At 42.3% G+C, this 15,306-nt stretch overlaps 1 non-coding gene across 1 annotated transcript; it reads right to left on the reverse strand.

Moving 5' to 3' along the window:
- Positions 1-529: 529 nt before the first annotated feature.
- TRNAS-AGA (transfer RNA serine (anticodon AGA)) lies at positions 530-605 on the reverse strand. The gene has a single exon. It is a non-coding gene; the product is annotated as a tRNA-Ser (tRNA).
- Between the last annotated feature and the right edge of the window lie 14,701 nt (positions 606-15,306).

Consider the following 15,306-nt stretch of genomic DNA (forward strand, 5'->3'; position numbering starts at 1 on the left):
GTGTCTGTTTTGGCCATTGTATGTATATCTATATTTACATCTAAATATTTATATACATCTATAAATAAATAAGATATTTATTTATTTATATATAATTATTTTTATATAATTATTTATATAAATAAAGTATTTATTTATTTGTATTTATCTATAAATAAATACAAATAAATAAAGTATTATAAATAAAGTATTATATATTATCTATCTATTTATCTTCATTCATGCATTGTAATTTTCTTTTTTATTCAGTGAGAGGAGGGAAGGCCGAGAGACTCCTGCATTCCCCCTAACTGGGATCTATCCAGCAATGCCACTAGGGGACGATGCTCTGCCCATCTGGGGCTGCTGTTCCATTGTTCAGCAACTGAGCTCTGCTTGGCGCCTGAGGCAGAAGCCATGGAGCCATCCTCAGTGCCCAGGCCAACTCTCTCCAATTGAGCCATGGCTGCAGGAGGAGGAGGAGGAAGAGGAGAGAGAGAGAGAAGCAAGAGGGAGAGGGGTGGAGAACCAGATGGGTGCTTCTCCTGTATGCCCTGACTGGGAATCGAACCCAGGATATTCACACTCTGGGCCAACGCTCTACCACTAAGCCAGTCAGCCAGGGCTTCATTCATGCATTTTAATGTGCAAGATATATATGTATATATAAACATATTTTTAATCCTTTAATTATATAAACAGTACTTGAACTGATTCTTATGAAAAGACAAACAATAAAGAAGTATATAAAGCAAAAAGTGAAAACTCCTCTTCACTAAAACCCCCAGTTCCACTCTCTTCCCCAGATATAATTACAGCTGTGAATTTGGTATGTGACCTTCCAGATAGTTTTCTTTGAGATTACAAAAATGTATTTCTCTACACTAACACGTATGTCTTATTCTTTTACATAATGGGGCTATACTGTATTTATTGTGTTGCAATGTTCCTTCCTCACTTCACATATCTTGAGAATCTTTTAATTTTAACATATATATAAAGCTTCCTGATTTTTTTAAAATTTAAGACAAGAGTTCCATAATATGGGTGCATGATGATTTACAATAATTTGCTGATAGTATGTTATCAACACATCACCACTAACCCCCCTTCTTGAGACTACATTTCTGAGAATACTCTTGCCAAATGGTTCCAGGTAGGGACTTGCTGATAAGAGACACTCAGGATGTTGGAAAGCTGAACTAGAAGTATAGACCATTATGCCCAGGGGCAGCTGCAGCCAGATGAGGAGGTAGGTGTGCACTGTGCAGTGGTTTTAGGGGAATGAGCCTTTGAAAACCAACCATTTCACTGCTGCAGACTAAAACAGCTTGCCACAGATTCCTGGTTATTCTTGAGATGTTCAGAGGCTTCCAGGTGAGCTTCTGGGAGCCACCTGCTTCAGCAATGCAGGCTGAGATGATCAGGATGGCTGAAATTGTCGTACAGAGATGCACAGGAGAACTACATGTGAGGTGAGGGACCTGAGGGGCTGGAGGGACAAATCAAAGGACAAAGAGGAAAATTCACCAGAGTCTCCAGGCCACATCTAATCTACTCTGTGAGGCTTCTGTGATCTTAAATGCCGGTATTTAAAAAGGATAAGAACAAATGGTTTTATTTATACATTGGTCCAGTATCTATTCTGGGAAAACAAAAGTAGATGGAAGGACTTTGATGGGCTAATACCTGAGGGAACAGCATCTTTGCCTTTTCCCTCATTTTAGGGTTGCTGCCTCATTAGCTTTTCTTCTCATGAGGCTCTATTACCATTACTGGCTCAAAGTGTGTGAAATGTACAATTTTAACAGGGACAAGTGCCAAATCATTATATTTGTGGGGGAATCCAGACATTGGAGGCAATAGCTATGTCCTGTGTTACAGATCAGTGGGTCCCAAATCAACTTTCCCAAGCCTCCCAGGGAGGGGAAACCCTGCTATTTTGAAAATGTGTCTTGTGTTTTGTAATTAAAACAAATGAGTACCTTCTGTCTCCAACGGTTTTAAATAGCAGTGAACACAGGCTGTGTGCTCACGCTCGCCTATATGCGTACTCACATACACTTTATTTTGCCCCGAGGCTTTTTTTCTGAAGACATTATCACCTGAATCAAGAAAATAGCTGATTGATTAAGCTAGAGAAAATAATTTCTCTATTTCTAGGTAGAATTTTAATCCTGAAATGTCTATGCAGACTTTCTAGAATTATTACGTTAATGTAGAGAATTAAAACCAGAGAACTATAACTTAAGTAGTCTTTCTTCAGTGGTTAAATGGATTCTGCCTACATATGAAATATTACACAGGGCTATAAGAAACCAATAACCTTGAAAGAGTTAAATAAAAAACCCATAAAGGCCCTGGCCGGTTGGCTCAGCGGTAGAGCGTCGGCCTGGCGGTAGAGCGTCGGCCTGGCGTGCGGGGGACCAGGGTTCGATTCCCAGCCAGGGCACATAGGAGAAGCGCCCATTTGCTTCCCCACCCCCACCCCCTCCTTCCTCTCTGTCTCTCTCTTCCCCTCCCGCAGCCAAGGCTCCATTGGAGCAAAGATGGCCCGGGCGCTGGGGATGGCTCCTTGGCCTCTGCCCCAGGCGCTAGAGTGGCTCTGGTCTCGACAGAGTGACACTCCGGAGGGGCAGAGCATCGCCCCCTGGTGGGCAGAGCATCGCCCCTGGTGGGCGTGCCGGGTGGATCCCGGTCGGGCGCATGCGGGAGTCTGTCTGACTGTCTCTCCCCATTTCCAGCTTCAGAAAAAAATAATAATAATAAAAAATAAAAATTAAAAAAAACCCATAAAGTTTCTAAGCATCTAAATCAATCCAAATAAAAACAATAAACCTATTGAAAAGTATTTCAGAGAAAAATAAGTTTAGAAATAATAAGAAATGGAATAAAAATAAAACAACCTTTTTCTGGCTCACTTTTGGAAAAAATTTCTAATTGTTAAAATAATACCTCTTTAAGAAGCACTAGTACCAGATGGCCTTACAGGTGACCTTGAAAAGAATGCTCCAAGCATGTGTAAATCCCACGTCACAAAAATTATCTTAGAATATAAAAAAGAGAGAGGACATTTCAGCTCAGTTTTCTAGTTAGCCTGACACTGACTCTGAAGCCAGACATGGATGCTCTTACTTCTCTTCAGAGAAAATATATCTTTTGCCTTTACCAACACCAGATACAGAAGAAAAGTAGCAGACTAATTTCACTTTTTAACGCTGTTACAAAAATCCTAAATAAAATAGTTGGCAGATCAAATCTTAAATAAAATGTTGGCAAATCAAATTCAGTAGTAGATAAAAGAAATTTACATCATAACTAAGTAGGGTTTAAAAATGCAAAACTACAGTTAAATTTTTTTTTAAATCTTTTAATGTTACTGTGCTAATGGATTAAAGGATACATGAAAATATCACAAATACTCAAAGGCATTTGCTAAAATTGAGCAGCCATTTCTCATTAGAAAAAAAAGCAATAAATCATTAATTAGGAATAGGAGCAACTACCAGAAAATAGCAAAAAACTTCATGACAAAATACTAGATATAGCAGCAGTCACCTTAACCAATATTCTTATTCTTATTTTTATTATAGCCTGAGATATTAAGATATCCTAAAATATCTATTATATCTTAAGATAATTTATCCTAAGATATCTAAATATGACATTAGTTCCTATGATAGCTTAAGATTCTGTATTTTTTCCTTTTTTAATCCTTCCTTCTCCTATGATTAAGGGAAGTGGTTTAATATTTCTTTGGCTCCAGGAATATAGAAAAATTTGTGGGGGAAGATTATATTATTGCTTTCTACTCTTTGCTCCTCTTTCCTATAAAGACATTACACTTCCTGCTTGTTGCCATGACTTCCAGTGACTGTTCTGAGAGTAGGAATAGCTACAGGGCTTGGCCATGTAGCTAGCTTTGGCTGATAGAATGAGAGTGCGAGTGACTTAGACCACAGTTAAACAGAAGCCCTTTGCCATGGGAACAACATGGTACAAATAAGGGCTTCTCCTCCAGCCTGTATCCGAAATAAAGATGACCCAAGGAGCAGAGCCCGACAGAACTGCAGTCACCAGAAGTAAACTTCTGTTGTTGCAAACCACAGAGAACTGGGGTCATTTGTTCCCACAGTAAAGGTAACCAATATACCTTTTGATTAACCACCTGCAGTCGTCGTACCGTTACCTCCACAACCTGAAGGTCAGAGATACAAAAGTCCTGTTCTTCCCTCCTATGACCAGCAACATGATTCTTCCTTGGGAAACATTGTTCCATGAAATGGGAGTTTAATTCTCTTTTATGAATGTACAGATTTGCCTCCTATGACATCCTTGATATCAAATTTGATTCTTCTTTGAGTCCTTAAAATCCTAGCTTCCCTTTCTGCTTCCTTCTTGGATGACTCCTTTCACCTTCCCAGAAATACTCAATATTCTCAAATGAGCTGGAGCAGAGAAGGGCGGGTGAAGGAATACCATAGTGACAACCAGACAAGTTCCTACCATCATAGAGCTTACATTCTAGTGCGGAAGACAAAAAGGAAACAATAATCAAGTAAAAATATAACACAATGTCAAGGATAACTGTGTAGAAGAATAAACTGAGTACGGAGAAAAGGATGGCAGGGAGTTTTACCTTAGCTGCCTGGTCTGGAGTGATGGGTGGTATAAACACACTTGGACACAGGGCCTCCCAGGTCCACCCGTGACTCTGGCTACACCACGTGATGTCACTAGTTAGCACTCCTCAGCACTCACCAGTGTCAGCTCCTCAAGCGCAGTCAGTCCCTGTCCCACCTGAGAATAGCCTCCTTGATTCTACTTGTCACTTTGAAAACTTGAGTGGGCTCCTTTCTCAACTGTAGTCCAAGGTATCAGCTACTGAATGCAGGGTTTGCTTATCATGTTATTTTAAAGTATTTCTCTTTATGCCTCAGATGTAGAATGGAACTCAAGAGGGTGCTGGGGAAAAAGTAAGTGGGAGGAAATAGTTTTATGAATTGGAAAGACAGCACCCAAAAACAGCCTGGACCATGCCTTCGTTCACAACGTGGCCCCTGTGATTGGGATTCATTGACAACAGGAAGCAGACTGATAAGAAACAAGTGTGATTAATCTGTAATATTTTATTTATTTTTAAAAAGAAATACTAGATACAAATGTGACTGTGGGGCAGCTGTGTTAGGCTTGCTCTCTGGTTTACCGGCTGCAAGCTCTTTGCCTGATTAGTGCGTGAGCACATGACGGAGGCACGTGTGTGTGGTCTATGTAAGGCTGTGGGTGCTTGCGCTCCAGAGAGATGGGCGATTGTGGATGGCGGATTGCTTGCCCACCACTGTGGGGCCATTTTGCTGTTTGTTTGCCTGAGAGGCAGTTTCCCCTGCCTGTGTGCTTGTCCGCCGTCGTGAGACTCTATTGAACAGAACTGCCCAACCTTTTCCAGCTCCACAATTTCTCTACCATCTGCCCGAATCCAATGTGGGCCTGCCTGGCCTTGGCCACCGGCATTACAGTGACCAAACTTGAGAATTACTAACTTTGCATAGTAGGAAGGTGAACATTTATTATGATCCTTTTTGCATTTTGAAATTTTGTTTAAAAAAATTTCTTGCCTGACCTGTGGTGGTGCAGTGGATAAAGCGTTGACCTGGAAATGCTGAGGTCGCCGGTTCGAAACCCTGGGCTTGCCTGGTCAAGGCACAGATGGGAGTTGATGCTTCCAGCTCCTCCCCCCTTCTCTCTCTCCTCTCTCTCCCTTTCTGTCTCTCTCTCTCTCTCCTCTCTAAAAATGAATAAATAAAATAAAAATAAAATTTATAAAAAAGAAAAAAAAGAAAAAAAATTTCTTAAGGAAAAAGAAGAACATAAGATTTAGGGTTCAAAATATTTTGGTTCCTGCCCTGGCTCTCCCCTCTCCTGGCCGGCTGTCCTTGAGCAAATGACTAAACTTCTCTAGGCCACAGTTTCTTTGCCACGTAATGACATTAAGGCTCATCGGTTAGGGTGTGATGGGTACCAAGTGAGAAAATGTATGCAGAGCACCCAGCATTGGACTGAGATTGGTCACTCCCTAATATAAGATGGCCACGTGGCTACTCTGTGCTCTCCTCAAGTGTGTCTGCAAGACACTGATACTGTAAGACGTCCCCAAGTAGAGGACTCCCTGGTCCAAAGAGTTTGAGAAACTCTACACATTATATTCCCTTCTTGGGGACTCGGGTTAACGACATTAGGATACAAATGGCACTAAGAATTTCAATAAAAATTTCTGGAGTTTTTTCCCCTTATTTTTATTTAAATTTGTGTCTTCCAGATTCTGAGTATGAAACACTGGCCTGCAATTCTCTCCTGAAAGGCACGAGCAGGGAGACACCAGGGGTTCCTGAACCTGGAGAGAGGGGTCACTCCTCTTGTCCTTGGCGATCGTGGTCAAAGGTGTGGTGTGACAGCAAGTAAGTTCTTCTCTCCATGGCGACATGTGGCAAACTGGGGTGGGGGAGGCGTGACACGAAGCTGCACCTGACGTGGGGTCAGCCACAAAAGTTTTGAAGTCTACTGAGGGAGACCCACTACTAAATATACTCCTCACAAAATTTAGGGGATATTTCTAAATGAAGATGCAATAAAAAAAGGAAGCATTTGATTATTTTTTATTAATTAAACAAGAACATCAAAAAAACAAATGACAAGTCAACTTAAAATCAGCTCAAAGTCTAGAATTATATGCCATGATCATGGCTTTTCAGCATTCACCATATTCCCCCTTTAATCTATATACAGAGAGCAAATATTTACTTATGGTGTTTCCACTATAAAGACTGCTGTCTTAGGGATAAATGCTGATGCACTATTTTAGCAGTTCCTCCTTCTTCAAAAACTTGTATGTCAACATAGAGCTCCATGTTTTATAGGACATACTCGAGCTCACTCCATGCTCCCTGGAGCTTTAGCACAAGGGAATGCCACCCCCTTCTTTTTTTTGTATTTTTCTGAAGTTGGAAACAAGGAGGCAGTCAGACAGACTCCCCGCATGCGCCCGACCAGGATCCACCCGGCACGCCTATGGGGGGGGGGGGTAGGCTCTGCCCATCTGGGGTGTTGCTCTGTTGCAACCAGAGCCATTCTAGCGCCTGAGGCAGAGGCTGCAGAGCCATCCTCAGCACCCAGGTCAACTTTGCTCCAATGGAGCCTTGGCTGCGGGAGGGGAGGAGAGAGACAGAGAGGAAGGAGAGGGGGAGGGGTGGAGAAGCGGATGGGTGCCTCTCCTGTGTGCCCTGGCCAGAAAGCAAACCTGGGACTCCTGCATGCCAGGCTGATGCTCTACCACTAAGCCAAACGGCCAGGGCCTAGGAATGCCCTTGTTGATCAAGCTACCCAAAAGAAAATTATTTGGAGCAACCATGACAGATCGAGTAATTCAGTCTCATACTATTCATCCCCAGAATGCTGCAGCCCTGTGTAAACAGTTTCAACTTTCTCAGGAAGCAGCACGGCAGATTGGGAAATCCTGTCCAAGGGGTCCTATACTATAATCCGTCCCTTCATTTGGAGTTAACCCTCAAGGACCCATACCAGGACAACTTTGGCAAATGGATGTTACTCATATATCTTCATTTGGCAAACAGTCCTATGTCCACGTTACAGTGGATACATATTCTGGATTTATAGTAACCTCTGTCAGAATAAGAGAGGCTGCTAAGCATGTTATAGCCCATTGTCTGTATGCATTGTTCTATTATTGGATTTCCTAAACTGGTTAAACTGACAATGCTCTTGCATATGGAGCAAAAGCATTTACTGTATTTTGTCATTCTTACAATCTTTAAAGTCAAAGTATTATTAAAGTATACCCAGCAAATATTTTAAGGTCAATTAAAAAAAAAATTTTTAAGGGGAGAGTCATAATCCTGGAATTCCTACAGGTCTACCATATCATGCTTTTTACTTAAAAAAATTTTTAATTTCTTTTGAATGCTGATGAACAGGAGACGCCAAATCTTTTTTTCCTGCAAACTACTACCTTCTTTATTTGATCCAGCTAATAACACTGTTTTGTCTTTTTCCAGATATATGGAAAAGATTTATATAGGCAGATGGGGATCCTCAAACCCCTCAGCGAGATCTTTTGAGCATGGCCTTTAAGATACCAAGAGGCAGAAAAAGCCCAATAGAGATCAGGGGAACTACCAGCTTTTAGGATACGCCCTTAAAGGCTCCAACGCCCCAAAGGGGTCTCATAGGATGCCATCTGGGTCCTGCTTCAATAGTGGAAAGGAAGGTCATTGAGCTAAAGCCTGCCAGACTTACATGCCTCTGCTGTGAGGAAACAGGGACACTGGAAGGTAGGCTTCCCCCTCGCTCCTCTAAGGGAGGGTTCAGTCTCTTCCAGCCCTGCTCCAGCCACCTATGACCTAAACTTGCCCAGAATGCTGGGTTTTGCCACTGAAGGCTGAAGGTGCCCAGGGCCGTCGGCCCCATTTACGACACTGTGGACGAGCCTAGGGTATTTCTTCCAGGAAGCAGGTAAACTGATCTCATTTGCACAAGGGCCACCTAACTATGTCTTGCCTGAATAGTCAGGTTTTTTATTCTTCCCTCGAAGATCTCTGTTGTGGGTGTTGATAGTCCTATTTTCTGCTGTTCTGTTTAATATATAGTGTTTCCTTTATTCCTCCTACCTCAATGCCCCACTCATATTTCAGGCTGGGACCTACTCCTAATTTAGAGCTCTCTTTCCCAGCTTAGTATATCCCAAGGTTCTCTTTACCAAGCCACAGTCGCAGAGCTCCAGGGAAAAGCAACCTGGTCTCATCTCTCCAGGCAGAGGAGAACAGAAGCTCCATCTCCACACATGCTGCAGATGGCTTTTCCAGTCTATCTGAATCATTACCAGCTAGAAGCAGCGGTCACTGGGACTTGGACATGAGCTGCAAAGTATAGAATTGTGACAACAATTCCAGTGCCACGCGGACTTTTCCTGGATGTGGACTTTTCCTGGATGTGGACTTTTCCTGGACTCCTGCTCCTTGTGACAGCTCATAACAGACTGAACTTGGGTTGGGTTGCATTTTTCAGGGATTTGGCATGGTGTTGGGTCCAAATTGGACTTGGTGAACATGTTAAGGCCACTACTCTTTTATGGATTCTTGCTGTATTGGCCAAGAGTTTGCTTAAAGGCTTTAATCATTGTAAAAAAAAAAAAATTAGAAGACTGGATAAAGAAGATGTGGCACATATACACCATGGTATACTATTCAGCCATAAGAAATGATGACATCGGATCACTTACAACAAAATGGTGGGATCTTGATAACATTATACAGAGTGAAATAAGTAAATCAGAAAAAAACAAGGACTGCAGGATTCCATACATTGGTGGGACATAAAAACGAGACTAAGAAACATGGACAAGAGTGTGGTAGTTACGGGGGGTGGGAGGAGGGAAGGAAGGAGAGGGGGAGGGGATAGGGAAGGGGCACAAACTAGATAGAAGGTGACGGAGGACAATCTGACTTTGGGTGATGGGTATGCAACAGAATTGAATGACAAGATAACCTGGATATGTTTTCTTTGAATATATGTACCGTGATTTATTGATGTCACCCCATTAAAATAAAAATTTATTTATAAAAAAAAAAAAAGAGGCCCTGGCCGGTTGGCTCAGCAGTAGAGCATCGGCCTGGCGTGTGGGGGACCTGGGTTCGATTCCCGGCCAGGGCACATAGGAGAAGCGCCCATTTGCTTCTCCACCCCCACCCCCTCCTTCCTCCCTGTCTCTCTCTTCCCCTCCCGCAGCCAAGGCTCCATTGGAGCAAAGATGGCCCGGGCGCTGGGGATGGCTCCTTGGCCTCTGCCCCAGGTGCTAGAGTGGCTCTGGTCGCGGCAGAGCGATGCCCCAGAGGGGCAGAGCATCGCCCCCTGGTGGGCAGAGCATCACCCCTGGTGGGCATGCCAGGTGGATCCCGGTTGGGCACATGCGGGAGTCTGTCTGACTGTCTCTCCCCGTTTCCAGCTTCAGAAAAATACAAAAAAAAAAAAAAAAAAGAGTGAGTCTTAGACTGATGTAACAAAGGGAATCTGGTCATTTTTTAGAAATAAAACATTGTTCAGACTTAAATATAAAAAAATAAAAAATAAAAAACAAATGACAAGTCAAAGAAAGTTGTTCAATTATGCAAATAAGATGCAAAACAAACTTTTATTTCATTGGTGAAAATGCTCTATACAGAAGGCTGAAAGTACTGGAATGTCTGCATGTTCCCTGATCCCCTCATTTTTGTGAGCGGTTGGAAAGCTCATCCTGATATTGTTCTGGTTGGAAAGCTATGGGACTTTTTGAAGATCCCACAAAAAACAAACAAAAAAGCCCCACATTTTTTGGATGGCTATGTATTTCTAGTTACTACCAATTACCCAACAGGTGAGAAATAGCTTCAACCCAAAGTATATATATTTTTTGTGCCCTGCTTCTCAGGGAGGATAGCTGTTAATAACGCCCCCCCCACACACACACACACACACACGTCCTATTAGCCTGGTGTCATTCAGCATGACAAGGCCAAGTATAGATGGGCGTCAAGCTTGGAACTCATTTTTATGACTTGTTTGTGCACTTACAAGTTTTCCCATGAAGAGGCTACGCCTTCCCTGCTCTGGGTAATGTATCCGGGAAGAAGACATGGGCCAGGGAGTGGAGCAGCAGCTGAAAGGAGCTGCGTTATTACTGGCAGCGGGCACCGGGGCCCATCCACTGGGTGTGACCCCAGAGGAGGCAGACGGACCTCCAGAATGGAAGACAGCACGTCTCCAAAGAGGACGAGCAGGCAAGGAGAAAAAGCAACACACCCCGCAGCCCAGAGGGGAAAGGGATGCCGGCAGCCATACTCCTTCCCAGAAAGGAGGGCTTCTCATGTTTCTTTTCTTTACTCTTTTTTGTATAATTTAAATTTTATTTTAAAATTTTAATTTAATGGGGTGACATTGATCAAGAAGAGTGCCTAGGTTTCAGGTGAACATTTCTTTTTTTTTTTTCTTTTTTCTTTTTCAGGTGAACATTTCTATAGCATTTAAACTGCTGATGATATTGTATTCCCATCACCCAAAGTCAAATCATCTTCTGTCACTGTATATACTAAGTCCCTCTTCACTCCCTTCCCCGTGTCTGTCTTTCGTAAACAAGGCAAAGTGGAGAGCATGGATGGAGTGAATGGGGACCTGTCCTAGTTAGGGAATTGGAGTCAGGTGACTGCAGAACAGGGAGCATAATATTATACTAACCCCTTAAATGGTTGTCACTCAGACTAGATAAGAGTAAATCGAAAATCTTAGCTTAGTACCTGGCCTATAGGAAGGGCACTATTCATGATGCATGCAATTGAGATCGTGACAGAAAACTTAACTGTTGGTCCCATGTCATATGCTGGCCACATTTCCCCTGCTTTTCCCAAGGGGGGCCTGAGTCCCAGCAGGCACTGGGCTGAAGCACGCTCATTGTAAGTGAATCTAAGGTCTGGTCCTGCTGGGTGAAGAATAATTGCTATGCAGACACTCTGAAACATGCTCTGGGAATCACACATCTGGTTTGGAAGGTGGCCTTGTAGGCCAGCCCCCTGTAGACTAGGGTAGGAGAGGAAAACAGGAAGTTTTATTCATCTTACTTTCTTGGTTTTTCAAGTGACGGTCTCCAGCTGTTTACATCAACTTTGTTTTTCCTGAAGAAAAGAAAAGAGAGAGAGCCACTGTAAAGCACCATCAGTCACAATCTTTCCATGAAGTAGCCCTTTGTGGAAAATCAGAGTATTCTTTTACTTGGCTAGCTCATCTTTTATTTTTCTCTTCTTCTCCCAAAGCAAATATCTTTTCCCTGGCTTCTTTTCAGGACTAAATAAGTTGTGGAGAAGGAAGAGAGACAAGAACTTTAGGGAGGAGAAGATGAAGAGGAGGCAGGAATAGGAGGAAAACCCTGGAGAGGAGAAAAGAAAGAAAGAGTTCATGCCTCTGAAATTTAAGATGTTTCCAGAGTCAAAGGACTGCCACCTGGTGAATCTTGAGTCAGTGGGGCACCGCAGATGTGGCTAATTGTCCTCAGAACTGCAGAGGAACGAGGGGAAAGTAGCCCTCAAGGCCAAAGCAGAGTAAAGACTGTTGTTGTATTTCTTGAATATAAATGATCTTTAAGATATTGCCCCGAGGTTAGCCAAACAGCAGTGCAAACATTTCAAGGGGTATTTCCTAATCTGCCTGTTGCTCTCCCTTCTAGAGTAGGGGTGAATCAAATGATTTCCTGCCCTCAACCACAGGGTCTCAACCCCCAGCTGGTCTACTAGCAATCTTGGTGACCTGGGATGAGTCACTTAACTCTCTGGGTCTCAATTTTTTTTTTTGTCTGTAAAATGGGGGTGATGATGATGATATGCATGTCTTTTATTTGGTTGTTCCTCAGTAGTATCCTTTATAATAAGCAAGTAATAGTAAGTGAATCACTGTCTTGAGTTCTGTAAGCTGTTCTAACAAATTATCAAATCCTAGGAGATGGTTGTGGGAACCCCCGATTTATAGCCAGTTGGTGAGAAGCTCAGGTGACAACCTGGTACTTAAGTTGGCATCTGAAGTAGGAGGCAGTCTTATGGGACTCAACCCTTGACCTGTAGGGGTCTGCACTAATTCCTAGTGGTTAGCATCATAACTGTAATGAATGTCATCCAGTTGGTGCCTGAAGAATTAGAGAATTGGCTGGTATTAGCAAAGCCCACATGCTTGGTGTAAGAAGTGTGGAAAGTAAGAGACACAAAAGTTTTTCTTTAAATATAGTTGGCATTGTATACTGCTCACAAACATTAGGGGATATTTTAAAATGAATATGAAGCTATAAAATATCCTCTAATGTTTGTGAGCAGTATATTATAAACCTTTGGGGACCATATGAAAATGTGCCTTTTAGGGACTTACAACATTATAAGCAAGACCAGATAAATAGTTGTGTAACTGAGAAAAATACAGAAATGATTGGGACCACTTAGAATGGCTCGTTTAATTTGGCCAATTGTCTTCAAAGAGGTCCAGTCAAGGAGGGACATCAGAGCTTTAACAGCTCATTTGTGAAAAGGTGAAGCCTGAGGTTCGAAAGAGCAAAGGTTTCTTTTCCAAGGGGGATGTTTACTTTTGCTTTGACTTCCCTCTAGGACCTGACTCAGTATTATTCTTTTATTCCTCCCTCCTTGTATATAATGTTTCAGTAAAGGGTCAAACTCTGGCCCCATCCCCCCTGACACCAATGAAGGAAAGAACAAGGGGAAAACTTGGACCTCGAGGAGTCCAGGGAGACCCCACATAACTAGGAAATGTGCCATTTGCATTTATTTATTTTATATATGGCTTTGAATTCTTCAAGATCCTCAAGGACTTTGGTTTGGCAGACTCCGGGCACATCAAGAGAAAGTTTATATGGTCCAGCATTTGGTTGGCTACTTTTCCTGATCTTTTTGCTCTTCTTCCTGAGACCTATTTTGTGTTGTAGACAAACACAAGTGGACATTTGGGAATTTGGCATCAGGATGGATTCCGGGGATTAGGTGAAAGTTAAAATGGATGAAATGTTAAAAAACGATGAGCCATTAGTCTTGATGGCAGGCACATGCCTCATTAAAGAAGAAAATATTTTACAGATGAAACTGCTTCAGTAGTAAGAAAGATACAGTACCTGGAGATGAAATTAAATTAAAGCAGAGCACAACTACTTCTTAAAATGGTTTTGTAAAAAAATAATGAGAAAGTCATTGGAGGTATTTTCTGTATGAAAGACATTATGTTGTATTTAGTGTAAGTCCTGTAAGCAGAAGAACTGTTATGTCTACAGGATTATTTCAGCCTCCTCAACCATTTGCACCCTGTCATTATACTAATCTTCCAGAAAGTTGACTTCCATCTTAACATGCCAGAAATTATTTGCTCCACTATCTCATTACAGATTTGAGAAACCAGAATGCGGAAGGGTGATTTGGCCAAGGCACACAACTGCTTCATGAACTACAGCCCAGATCAGCTCATTTCCAGGTGAAACAATATACTTCCTGAAGACAGAGACATTGAGAGGCAGTAGAAGGGAGGAGAAGGAAGGGAGGTGGAGAGGAGCTAGAAACCAAAAGATCTGAGTTAGCACCCAGGTTCTGCCATTCCTTAGCTGCATTTTGGGTAAAGTCTAAAATCCTTAGCCTGGAAATTGATTTTCACCACAGTCTAATCTCAACTTCTTTTTCACACCACCTCCCAATGAACTCTCAATTCAAGCAATGCCTATCTATTTATTGCCCTATGGATCATTTCCCTTGTCCCTCTCCCTGCTTTTGCTCATTCAGTTCTCCCAGCACTTTTTCTTCTCCATCTTCTAGAACCTTCATTCTCTGAGACCGCACTCAAGTGTCCCATATCTAGTATGTCCTCCTGCAGCCCCCCAAAGCACCAAAACCTAACTTTCACAGCATTTTTATGGAAGACCTGAACAGACACCATATCAATTTCTTACCTGATCTACATCAGCCTTGTGACCTTCAGTGATGCTCTAGAAAGTTTATTGTGTCTGAGTGTCTGGAAGGGTGTTAGTATTCTTTATTCATGCTAGCATAGAGGAACAATCAGGATTATTCAAGAAAGGGCCACTGGGCTCCTTCTGGGTTGCTTGTCAAGAATGTGTGTGTGTGTATGTGTGTGTGTGTGTGTGTGTTTCATTGTTTTTCTATTACTCAAGACTAATAACAGCATTTTTGTCAATCGTCTTTGTTTTTTAATAAAAAATGAAAATCTCGTAAAGTCTCTTTTATAGATGCTTCGAATGCCGTTCCCATCATTACCATGAGTTTGTTGTATATTCTTATAGTTGCATTTTATAGTTTTACATAAATATATGTGTATCCATTAGCAACATAGTTTACCACATGTACATTTGGCAGTTACATAAATGTCATCAGAGCAGATGTATCTTTCTCAGAGCCTGTCTTTCTCACTATCTTGGTTCTTACCAGTTGTCACCTCATGCGGCTTCACACAGCAGTGTGGTGATGGGACACGTGGACAGACAGAGGCTGTTCTTAGATGGCTGTGCCCACTGAGTGGTGAAACTGGTTTTGCTGCAGCCTGCCATCCCGCTGGGGCTCTGTGTGTTCCTGCTGTTTGTGCACAGGTGACTTGAAAAATCTCCAATTCAATAGGATGCTACTGGTCAAGGTTGAAAAAGGCTTGGTATTTATTCTAGGGTCATCTTGTGCAAGATTCTTGCAGACTTAAACCTGTTTTTATGAAGTCACTGTGGTTCCATTTGCAACTTTTATC

This window comes from Saccopteryx leptura, chromosome 5 (assembly GCF_036850995.1).
Source record: "Saccopteryx leptura isolate mSacLep1 chromosome 5, mSacLep1_pri_phased_curated, whole genome shotgun sequence".
NCBI classification, from domain to species: Eukaryota; Metazoa; Chordata; class Mammalia; order Chiroptera; family Emballonuridae; genus Saccopteryx; species Saccopteryx leptura.